Here is a 12128-nt window from a genome sequence, read left to right on the forward strand (position 1 = left end):
ACAGTGGCACAGCAGCATCCTTAGCGGACATACATATTAATTTAAGTGCATATAAGGTGTTCTTTGTATATGAGCCAGGGGCCAGCCTGGTGCTCACAACAAAGAAAAAGAAAGCGACCTTAGGACCGCGGGCGAGAGACCCTAACATTTCTTGTCAAGACAAGGAAAAGTCAACGTTGTGCTTTGCCGTGTATTGTGGTCATAATGTGAGCGTCACTGTAAACCACTCAGCGTTTCATCCATTAAGACTCTCACACTCAGCCTGTCAGATGTGGACTGGCGACGCTTCTCCTTCTAAATTCCCAAATTATTTTCATTCTTTTTCTGTGTACACTTTTCTCCTCACTTTTTAAAAAAATTTTTTTTTAATTTAATTCCATTTTAAATCTTGCCAGATGTTTCAAGTAACCCGATTAAGCCTGGAGTAAATAATTACACTGTGAAGGGCACGTGACATTTTTCTCCACAAATTAACATTGACAATTTTCAATTCCTCAAGTGGACAGAAAGCAGCCACAGAGTGACCCCTCACACATCTCATTTTAATGATTTCTCTCAAACAACCCTGTGAAATGAGCAAGTGTCTTCAGCACTCAGCGCTAAAAGGACCATTAAGCAACTTAAAAGCATTTTGTCAGGTCGTGTTTTACTCCTGCTTTCCTGAGGTGGAAGTAAAAACTAGTACCGACAGCTAACAACAGAGTGACAGACAGGCAGTTTGTCCCTTGCTTCTCCGTACTCCACTGCTGCCGACATCAAAAACACATAAACCTAAGCAATACTTCTAACACACACATGCTACAGGGTGTAACAACATCCAAAAGTCGCAGTCCGATACACAGCACAGTTTGAGGTAGGCCTAATGTTTATTTATGTTTACTGTAAAATGAAGAGAACAAAAGATGAAATATGTTTCCATCTTGTTTGAAAAAGTTCCATTCTTTTTTCTTTTTTCTTTAACAGTGGCTCTGGGACTGTATTTGTGCTGTAACAGCGATGGAGATTCAAAGCATCACTCTTACAATGAACCCCTTCTGCTCTGCATGTGGTTACATCCACAACCACGTAGGAGGACGGAGGTGTGGGTGGGTTGTTATGGGGTTCTTTGGGAACTTCAAATACAGAGCTGTAGGTGATGGACAAATTATGAAAAAAACAGGTCTGTCAGCGTTTTACTGAATGTGGTTGCCAGTTATGTTGGCAGCTATTAATTGGAAGTGTCTTAAATATTTCAGGCTAAATAATAAACTGCCGTTCACCAACTCATTTTATTACAAAGTGCCAATGGTTTTTTTGTCTTTCATGCTCTTACACACAAGTCAACATTAGAAACTATACCACACAATTTTAAGTCACAAATCAAACTATTATTATTACTAATGTTGCACCTCTCCCACAGCTTGAACTTCCAGGTGGTTTTGAGGGAGTGTGATGCAATTATTACAGTTACAGGCACATGTCTGCGGTAAGGAACCAGGTGACAAAGGTACACTTTGACAATTTTTTTTTTTTAGAAGACAGGAATCTGCTGTCTTTCTGGTCTTGTGTGGTTGGTTTCTTTTCGCTAATAATGTAATGCAAGGAAATAAACACCTGACTATTAATCAGTTCCTCTTGTGAAGAATCCACAACCTGTTTAACATGAATTTGTGGGACAGATGAGCTTGTTCACTGTGTTGTGACATATAATCAGTTACAGAAGGAAATACTACAGTATGTGCAGTATATCATTATTTATCCATCTTCAATGTACTTTATATCTGAATGGCTATCCTGTATTGTTACTCAGAAACCATAATCCTCCCAAACAGGGTATGTAAATGATACAGGAAGTTTTCTTTCCATCTTTTCCTTCTAATCTGTGTTCACCACAACGACGTCGTTGGCTTGATCTCTCTGGTAAAGTTTAGGTAACGGCCAAAAACTAAGTGCCTTTTCCAAATGGAATTTGCACTTTGAAATTTATGTTACGCATGACCACAAAGACTGTAATTACTGTAGTGTATTCCTGAAACCAAACGTAACGTGGTGAATGGCTAAATGGCAAATTTATGCATCATTACAAACCATTTCCTCTTACTTTCTAGTTTCGGTAAAAGCTCCACAGTGCCAAACTCCCTCTAGCAAAACATTAAAAAAAACCCAACAACTATAAAACACAAATGACTGATAGAAACTTATTGCATGCTTCATCATAACAGCAAAGACAGATTGCAGCATCCATCAGCCCGGGCCATTCAGCAGGAGAAGCCAACTCTAAAAGGAGCTGTCCATAAATAAAGCCTTAATGGAGCAGCCACACAATGTCAATTTCTCTAAGTCAACACTGATATTTCACTTGATTTATCAGACCTCTTATGTGTTACAACAACTACTGAGCACCAACACTGCAGCAACAGATCCAATCCAATATAATTAAGTGGCAGGTTCACATGCTCCACAATGACACTAGCTGCTTTAGGAAGCCTGACTGATTCCAACATCACGGGCATACCCGTCTCCCTCTGTAGAACTGTGATTGGTTGCTGTTTTTTCATCAAAACACTGCCAGCATTGATAAAATAGACATGTCAAACTGCAAGAATTCTTCCACAAGCAGAGGGCTGTTGAAGCTGACGTTATTAGTCCCATTAGACCATATCTAATGCAGCATGTGTGTAGAAATAATTTTAAAAGCAAAGAGCCCTGGAATGCCTGGTAGGTTGTAGCTTTGCAGTGAGCAGGACATTTTAATGGGACAAGATATACAAATTACACAAATTACCAACGCAAAGCTCGAGACCGTAGTTCTTATAGAGGCATATCATGAAGCTAACAGAGGTGATGAATCCTATAATTCAATTAGTAAGTTTAAATTAATTAACAACTTGTGAAAAGTGAATATTTAATTTGCTATAATTTCACATTATGCAATATCAGTGGGCAGTGCAGAGCCACAAGTATACAAGGAGAACTTATTGACTATTTTCAGTGGAAAATACTGCTCTATAAACCGAGTTGAGGGAATAGGCATCAATCTGCAGCTGAAAGGGTAACTTTAGTTACCTATTCTTTGGTAAGATTTCAAAAACGACGTCTAAACATAAACTACTGTTAAATAGAGCATCCCACTTTATGACTCCTGACCTTATCTTGCTCAGTCAACAATCGCATTGTTATTGTTTTTTATTCACATGGTGCAACAGTTATTTAGTTTGGTTTTATATATAATTTTCATTAAGTAACAACATTAGTATGGGACCTTTTTCCTATAATTGTAAACCAGTCAAAAGTATTTGTATTACGAGATGACAAGTGAAGCGAAGGAGGATAAGGCTACACTCCTGATGCCGCTGATGCGCAATTACGCATAAGCGCTGAGATTCTTAGTCTCTCTCCAAACCAACAGACACAGTTGATCCGCCAGCGATCGGGAACATTAAACTTTACCCCACCACATTTCCAATTTAGTCCAGTGTGTCTGAAACCACGAACACTACACCTGGAAATATCGCATCAAGAATCAGTTCGGGCAAATCAAAAACTTTTTGCAGAGAGAGCACTCTTCCCCGCCTGTGACAGTCGCCGACACACAGATATGAAAGCGCTTTGCCTTACCGGTCCCGTTCCGTTTCCGAATTTCCCGGTGCTCCTCCGTGCCTAGCAACAGTGGAAACAGATGGGTAAAGACTGGCTGCCAAAGCAAAAAGCAAACCTGTCCAGTGCAGCGGTTTTGTCAAGTTTAACCCACTGAAACAGATTGTGATAGGAAGTAGCTTTTCACGATAATGGCACATTACGTGTCTGCACAGGTAGAGAGAAATCTGCCATACCAAAGCTGTGAATTTAAACAGACTTTATCAGACGATAAATGCCTACAAAGCGGGTTGTTCATCATGTAAATATTTAGCCCACGTTAAACCTACGGCATATAAAAATATTAGACAAGAAACACGACAAGTGGGCCTCAATATGTTTCAATACTTAAATAAACACGGTAATAGACAAACACACAACATAGCTCAACGTTTGTGTAAAGATTCATTACATATTTTTCGGTCTGACTATAGCCCAACAGCTGTAGACTCAAGTAATGTTTTATTTTGAAATATATGACCGGATGTCTTTGCTCCTTTTCTGTGTATTGCTTTATGTAGTCACTTCACACACTGACCCGCTGGTGTAACTCCAGAAGCGCATTAACACATCATAGATCCACGTTGTTCCTCACACTTGTAACTGCAGTTGATACTTTGCAGGGATTAAAAACATTTTTTACATGATGGTTCATTCTGTTCATTTAGACTGTTATCGATATTATGACCTTTTCTACGTTTCACAAGTGTCTCTCATTCTGTCTCCACAAACAAGCTCCAATTTATGACGTTTGTTTATATGCAATACAGTTACACTAATGTTTAGCACCACAGAGGTTGAACAATCCGAACAATAGGAATCAGTTAAATAGTTTTCATATATTAATACAAATTAATCCATCTTAAAAAATATCATTATTTGAATCATAACATTTGACCTCATATCTACTGTAGTGGGCTTCTGATCTGCCTTGAAAGTGAATATTATTGGTAAAAGTTATTGTGACAGACGGTCAACTCAGTGAGGTGTTTATGCTGGCAGATATGAACAGTCTCCCAGACTCCAAATAGTTGCTGCTAGAACTATAAACATCTCACAATACCAGCATTGTTGTCTTCATCCAAGACAAACATATTTTTTTTTCAGGTTCTGCTGAGTTTGCTGATGATATGGCTTAAATAGCAGTTTCAGGGCATTTTTGTAGTTCATTTGTTCCATTAAATTCTATTTCCCTTTTGGTTTACGTACAGATTTTAATCTGTTGTGACGCACAGAAAAGCAATTGCCCAGATTACAGTGTGCTGGGCTGCTTTACAGTAGCAGGACTCTAACTGATGGAAACTTGCCACCAGTGAGGTGATAGCTGTTACTGGCTCTCCTATTTATGCGCTCCAGATACGTCCTTCTTCGTGCAAACGTTCCGGCACAAGCAGTGACCATAAAAATAGACTTCAGTCAAGAACATGGGAACACAGTGAATGAAACAGAACACCGACGTCTCTCCCCGCCAACAATAGCCCTTACCACCTTTGGCTAAGATGCCATCAGTCTTCCATCCATTAGTGCAGATCTTTATCATTTCCGCTGTGGCGTTGAGCCTCAGAAGAATCAAACTTACTTCAAGCATGGCGACATGACCACCAAATTCTTGCCTATTTTTACCAAGACGCAGTGCTGGTCCTATCTGCTTGCAAGCTGAGCTGCTGGTAATGTCTAGCGGGCAGGATGTAAGCCAAATTCAGAGGCCTAAGAGGTATCTGACTGGTCACCGTCCAAATCCTGCACCCCATTAAACCAGCATGCACCTGCTTCACATAAGGTCTCAGCCCACACTATTGGTGCAACTTGTCCTTTCAGTGCTGACAAGTGCTGGTTATAGATTGCCTAATAGTCGTAAGTAAAGAGATGGGTAAACACTGTGACCTTTGTGCAGTGGTCTTCATTAGGCAGTGACCTCTAACTTAAAGAGGAGTGTTTGAATGTGAGAAGCACAGAATTATACTATGTTCCTTTCTGCGGTTTCTGTAGCTGCATGCAAACACACTGTACAATCCCCCCCACCCCCTCCCCCACCCTCTTTGCAACTGTCCAGTTCAATCCATAAATCTTGACAGGCCTGTATAGCCTCTTAAAATCCCACTCACTGTTTTCAACAATCTGTCCATGCGTCAACCTGGTTTCCACAGCAACCAAAGTGGCAAGCTGTGTCCATCCAACGTGAACTTTAAAACCCATCTTAAAATGGAGCCTCTGATGGACCGGAGCGAGTGGAGTTGGAAACGAGTAAAACAAAAGGGAGGGTGGGTGAAGGAACGATGCCACTTCAGGCAGTTGATTAACTTCAGCGGAGTGCGGCCAAAGCTTTACGTATGAAGAAGAAAAAAGCAACAGATCAACGTTAAAATGACGCTGTATGGAGGGAAATTACTCTTGAGGGCTCCATTTAGATTGAACGTTTCCTTTTCACACACAGTTGTGATAAACATTCAAAACCATCTGTCTCTAACACAGGAGGCTGCAAAATTCTGTTTGACCGTAGAATGTAGAGTACATAAAAATGTGCACATTCACAATGCAGCTTTTGTAGGAAAATTGTGTTGCCTTTCTATTTAAAAAGACAGTTCGTGAGGGTGGATTTTTCTTGTTCAAAATAAAATGTATTTGCTTTCAAACTCTATTGTAAGGAGCTTTTTTCTTACACATTCAATCTTGTGTGTTCTCAATGAAGTATTTCAGTCAGTGATTTTTAATGGTTTTGTATTAAGTCTCACTTTAATGTAACTGTTGTCTATCTGGCTGATGCATCGCAGCGACACCGAGCTCCCTGCAGTATATGTGTCACACATCTAAGGTGCTTCTGTACCAAAGAAATATGAGGCCACTTGAAATCACATAACCAACCGCTGCATGAGTTATGGTTTACTTCTGCTCTTTCTCCTCAGCGGGGGCACGCCACTGCCCCGTTCATAATCACATGCCCTTGGCATTGGGTTTAATTGGAAGGGGCTTACCATGGAGCTAATTATGTTGGCTGGCCATTGAGGCACTAACGGCAAAAAAAATTGGTGCAAAATTGAGGGCAGAACATCGAAATTACAGGATAAAAGGTAAAGACGCATCAAAGAAACTCGTTTCAGTGGCGAAGACGCTGAATTAATTTTACCTCAGACATTTATTGAATTCTTGGAAGAGAAATTACTTTATAATTTACACCATAGACACTGTCAGTCAGACTGTGGTTGTCCATCCACGCTCAATCAATTTTCCAGATGCCTGCAGTGAGACAGATTCATACATGACTGACTAATGAAGAATTGCTGCTAAAGACAGTGAGGTGTACGGGAAGGTGGAGACTGTTGATTTGACATGAGAGAAGCGCAGAATAATAAAAATAGACAGACCTACATACTGTCAGTAATAATGATGAGATATATTAGACAAGTGTTGGCATATATTAAGTAGCATTAACAAGTTCAGTTTCATGTTAATGTTTGATAGCACTGTAAAGCTGGACGGAACAGTGCTTTTAGTACAAGTTGCTTTTAGTAGAGCAATAATGTACTGTATTTGTCAGCAAGTGAAACATCTTTAAAGCGGACTTGTTTGATATTATTACAATAATATGTTACTGTATTATCATTTGTTATGTTTACACACCAGGCTCAACTTATTGGTTCTCATACGAGAAATTAGAGTTGATGACAAATAGATAAAATATCACCAGAATCCGCTTGAAACTACATTAAAGCGTATAAATAATGACATATGTCGTTTAAGCATTTTAATTAGAGATCTTAAAGAAAGGAGTTGGCTCATATTTGATTTAGTTCATGTTTCGCTTTAAATGTTTAACGAACATTTTTACAAATTAAACCTACCTTTCAGGGTTGTGTTTTAGTCCAAATTTCACTCCCATTAAAAGGACATTATTTGGTAAAAGGTCTTTGAAGAGCAGCCTGCCTCAGTGACACATGATCGACAACATGCCACCAATTATGAGTAATTATGAGAGAATCTATATGGTATTTTGGTGGTATCACAACAAATAATTTCTCCTTTTCTTAATAGTATGCACAAGTATAAGAGTTTGTTTTCATCTTAAGGTATTTCAAGTAGAAAAAAAAGTGAGTATTTCTGAAATGTCACGGGTAATTTGTGGTGACCTCATTTCTCAAACTCCTCAATGTTTTGGAATGAGTACAATTCAAGTGACTTGATTAAATCCTAAAATTAATCAGAATACGCACTGATTAGATTAGTATGCACAAAACAAACTTCAACACATTACAAGTGGCTCTCATTGTGATTGAGATGATTCTTAGTAGTTTTTCAATATTTGTGCCGTCGTCATGTTTTATTCACCTGGATTATGATAAACCAAGGTGATATTAAAATTTTACTCTTAAATGATAAACAACCCACTGCAGCGGAGTCTTTTGCCATAACCTATAACTGCAGCCAGATGCTTACAGCACCCATAACCCAACTGTCTTGTGTGATTTATAACAGAGCCATTAACCTCCCAGAGCTGCTGATGACTTTCATGGCATTTTTCCCCACTGAGGGATACACAGCACCAGTGGCGGTACAAAGCCTCGCAGCTCTCATACTACCACTACACGCTATCAGAATTTGTATTCCACTGGGAGGACGCAGAGGAAAAAAGCTATACATATTAATAATGCCTGTTCCCACACTTTTTACACAGAGGAGTCAGCCATCAAGTTGCACCACTGTCAGTATGCCAAGAAGCCCATCCTCTGGCATGTACACCTGATGTGAGCAAATTTCTATGTGCAACCTCTGAACATAGTTCAGTGCACAAAGTCTGCTTAGAATAAAAAATTTAAATAAAGCTAAGAATCTCTCATTTTATGAATCTGGATAATTACCCTGCATAAAAATCCAGAAAAGCACTTTTTACTCTTGAACCTTCATTATAGATGATTGCCTACCGGGTCACAACGGGATTAATTGTCAAACTGACGCAGCGGGGGCATCTTCACACCTCTTCTGAGCTTTCTGTACCTCTGAGAAGAGAAGAAATTCAGAAGTTTAGACTTTCCTGTGGAATAATATGCCATCAAATGCAATTCTTTTCACTCAACTGTTATTTCATAAGATACCTTCAGTATACTGTATAGCCTACCGGTTTTAACAAGATGATACATGTATTTTTATTTCAGTAATAATTCAAGGAAATTACCCCAAACCTGTGGCTAGAGGTAAAACTAAACATAAAAAGTTTGGCCTCAAAAGAACTGAATTAACTATCATGTAAAAAAAAATGTTTAATCTCTGCAAAGCCTTGGGAGCACGTCAAATGAAAAGTATGCAGCGAATAATAAAATTAATAACGACCGGAGTAATAACGGACATATTGATATCTCATCCTTTTCCATATCAGCACATCTTGTCCTATTCAAAAGTAATGAAACAGTCATAGCTCATGAACCTGCACCCTGACTTAATTACAGAGGAACAGATTTAAAGGGAAGAAAATACGAAGATAAGTTGAATACATTTGTGTCTTGACCAAATTTCTCATTACAGTGACATTGTTATTTTATGAAAGAAAGACAGTACATTCAAGAAAAATAATAATCTCCAGCACTCGTCGTGACTCCGCAAAGGAGCCATTTGTAGGAAATGAGGTTGTTCATAATCAGGGTCTATTAGCTGCGTGTACTGATATGATCAGTCCTTTGGCTACACAGCCACATAGAAATCATTTTCTCCCACAGTTTCTCCTGGATCTTCGAAAAGTTTTGCTCTGATGCCTCGCTTCTTTCTGTATACGGGTGGAGCGGTTCACGAAATGTTTGGTTCATATTGTGGTTTTGAGGTCACAGTGTTTGGTTCAGTTTGGTACATTTATGCTTATCATGTAAAAGTTAACATAAGGCAACATAAGAAACATAAACATTCTTCAAAGAACAGGTTTTCTAATTAGGGCAAACAAAAAACATAGTTTTGTCATTTGAGAGTTAAAGAAACAGACTAATTTTTATTTAAAAAAAATGAAGCGCTTTAACATTAAGTCAGAGGTCAGAGAAATGCTCACTTGTATGTCTCTCATAAAGGGGAGCGTGTCAGCAGAACGAATGCTTTTTTATCCTCCACTCAGAAGTGATGTCGTGGGCACAGTTAGGTAACGTTCAGCCCTTCTGGTCCATTCTTCTGTAGTAAGAGCCATGAAGGCTGTGTCTTTGACAGTGTTCATAAAGTTGGGAAGTTACTGCGCTGCTGAAGTGTCGGTAGGAGGGGATATTACAGCGCGGCTCAAGTTCAATCATATACCGAAATCCAGCTTCCTCCACAACTGCATGGGGCTGCATAACTTTTGCTTTAAACACCCCCAATGCTTTGGCTCTGGATTTTGCCCTTTTCTGAATCTGCATGGAGACGCCGTTTAAATGGTGAGAAGAAGTTGCTCTTTCCTACTCCGACTCTCTCCTCCTTGCCCTGTACAGGGACACACCGGGGTGATGTCTTCTTGAATGGTTCATCATATTGGAAGTACTGCTGCTAGCATAAGCAACGCGTGTTGCACGGTGCTTGCACACAGCCAACTTCTTAGCCACTACTTTTTTTCCCCGTCCTCGTCATAGGTAACACTAAACCCATAATGTTCCCATGCAGCAGAACGAAGCCATGCTGGTGGATGTTTTATTGGGTTATTGGTGCGAGGCTTCTTTGGTTTTTTTTTGTTTTTTTTAATAGCTTTTTGAAGGTTTTTTTTTTCTGCACATGCCTCGTAGCCTGTTTCAAATGAACCGAACAGTACAGACATGCCGCGAACCGTGACCAGTGAGCAGAAGGGGTCAGATTTTTTACTTGAACCGTTCCACCCCTGGTTTACGCCCGGGTCTCCTCTCGCGGTCATGGAGATCCAATGAACTGGAAACTCCATATTGCCTTTTGGCATTGTTTAAATTTGGCTATCTATACAGTAGTCCTGTGACGGACAGACAACCAGACGGATTTATTTTAGCTCTGTGAATGGCAGCGCCAGCCAATTGGTCGGTCCATCGCTTTTGTGCATCCAAATCCAAATGACAATCTAATGACATTTCCACTGGCTCCATAATTTGTGGTTCTGAGTGATAAATCTGGATTGATTACCATGAAATTTGGTCGGGACATTCATGTTGCCTTCAGGATGAATCACCACCATCACTTATACATCTCAATTCTTGCATAACTAATGACATTCCTCTTATTCTCAGTTTGGATTTTGCGATAATTAGCAAATGGTAGCATGCTCATACACTAATATAAAATGCTGCACATGGTAAACATTATTAAACTGTTTCACGTCCATATTTGCATTCTAATTGTTAGCATGTTAGCATTCAGCTCAAAGCATATGTGGTACTTTTCATAAAGAAATAAAGCAACTTTGCCAGAAAATATCATTTAATATATCTCACTTCTCTCAGGGGATTTTCCTCTAAAACCACAATTCCAATGTTTTTTTTTGTTCCATATGCGAGCCAGTGATTACACCTGGCTGCATTCAGTTGTTCACAGACAATAACAGGGACAAGGACACTTTATGGTGCACATTATTATGTCAAGTCTATTGAAGAATGATGTGTTAACTTGATCTGTTTTGCGTGGCCATTATGATTTGCACACGCATCATTTTGCTGCCATGTCACATCAGCGGAGGCATTTGAAGATTTGATTTGGGTGACAGCTGTGCTGAAAGGGTGCAACAAGGTGGAAAGCTCTAATGGAAAGGCTGAAATGTGTTGTTTATTGAACTTCATTCTCATAGATTAGTTGCAAGTATTTTGTTAACCTTGTCAAGCATTACCCTCCATTATTGTCTTGATTTTCTACCTGTCAATCCCCGTATTCTTCTGTCCCACCTTTCACTGACCTCCAAACACTTTTTGTCTATTTCTGTCCATCTTTATTTCCCGCTCCTTTCTCCCAAACTCGGTTTCCAATCATTTTTAACTCTACCATGCAATCACCCCTGATTTCTGCCCCACCTCTCACTCCGCCTCTCCCTTTCCATCTCTCCCTGCTGTTTCTTTAATCGTTCTGTTTTCCGCTGAAGGTTACTCTTGCCTGCAGGGCTATGAAAATGTCAGAAAGGCCCACTCCATTTTCAGCTACGTAAATAGCCATTTCCCGCCAGAGCAAACCCACTTTCCCGGCTCTGACCTGCTGCGTTGCACATCACACGTCCCACCTTCTCCAATACCCGAGCACAATAGTGGGGGAAAATGAACAATAACAGAGTGTTGCCATTGTCTTCTGTTTTCATTTACCTCTTGTTCTACATTTAAAATAACAGACACACAAATGAAAAACTCAGTTATTAAAATTCAAATAAAATTGCTGCAATTTCTGTATTGATTAGCTTGATCACTATAAATGCCCGTACACCATGTTGTGATTAAATGATTGTTTTCAGGTGGATCTGTAAAGTTTGAAAAGGACCAAGGCAGCATCTCTTGGCTGGTGAAATATGTTTTGTAACAACAAGCGGAACACTATGTGACTTTTAATTTTGGCATTTACAGCTTCTAGAGGAC

The 12128-nt window shown here is 39.6% G+C and overlaps 1 protein-coding gene across 2 annotated transcripts in view; it reads right to left on the reverse strand.

Moving 5' to 3' along the window:
- znf385c (zinc finger protein 385C) overlaps positions 1 to 3674 on the reverse strand; it is a 118718-nt gene extending 115044 nt beyond the window's left edge. For both annotated transcript variants that reach the window (XM_069148651.1, XM_069148650.1), the window contains exon 1: positions 3598 to 3674. The gene's annotated coding sequence lies outside the window, so the exon portion shown is untranslated. The remainder of the gene's footprint in view (positions 1 to 3597) is intronic.
- Positions 3675 to 12128: the final 8454 nt, after the last annotated feature.

Source organism: Embiotoca jacksoni, unplaced genomic scaffold, assembly GCF_022577435.1.
Source record: "Embiotoca jacksoni isolate LCO1_2020_lvr unplaced genomic scaffold, fEmbJac1.0.p SCAF_15, whole genome shotgun sequence".
Taxonomy (NCBI): domain Eukaryota; kingdom Metazoa; phylum Chordata; class Actinopteri; family Embiotocidae; genus Embiotoca; species Embiotoca jacksoni.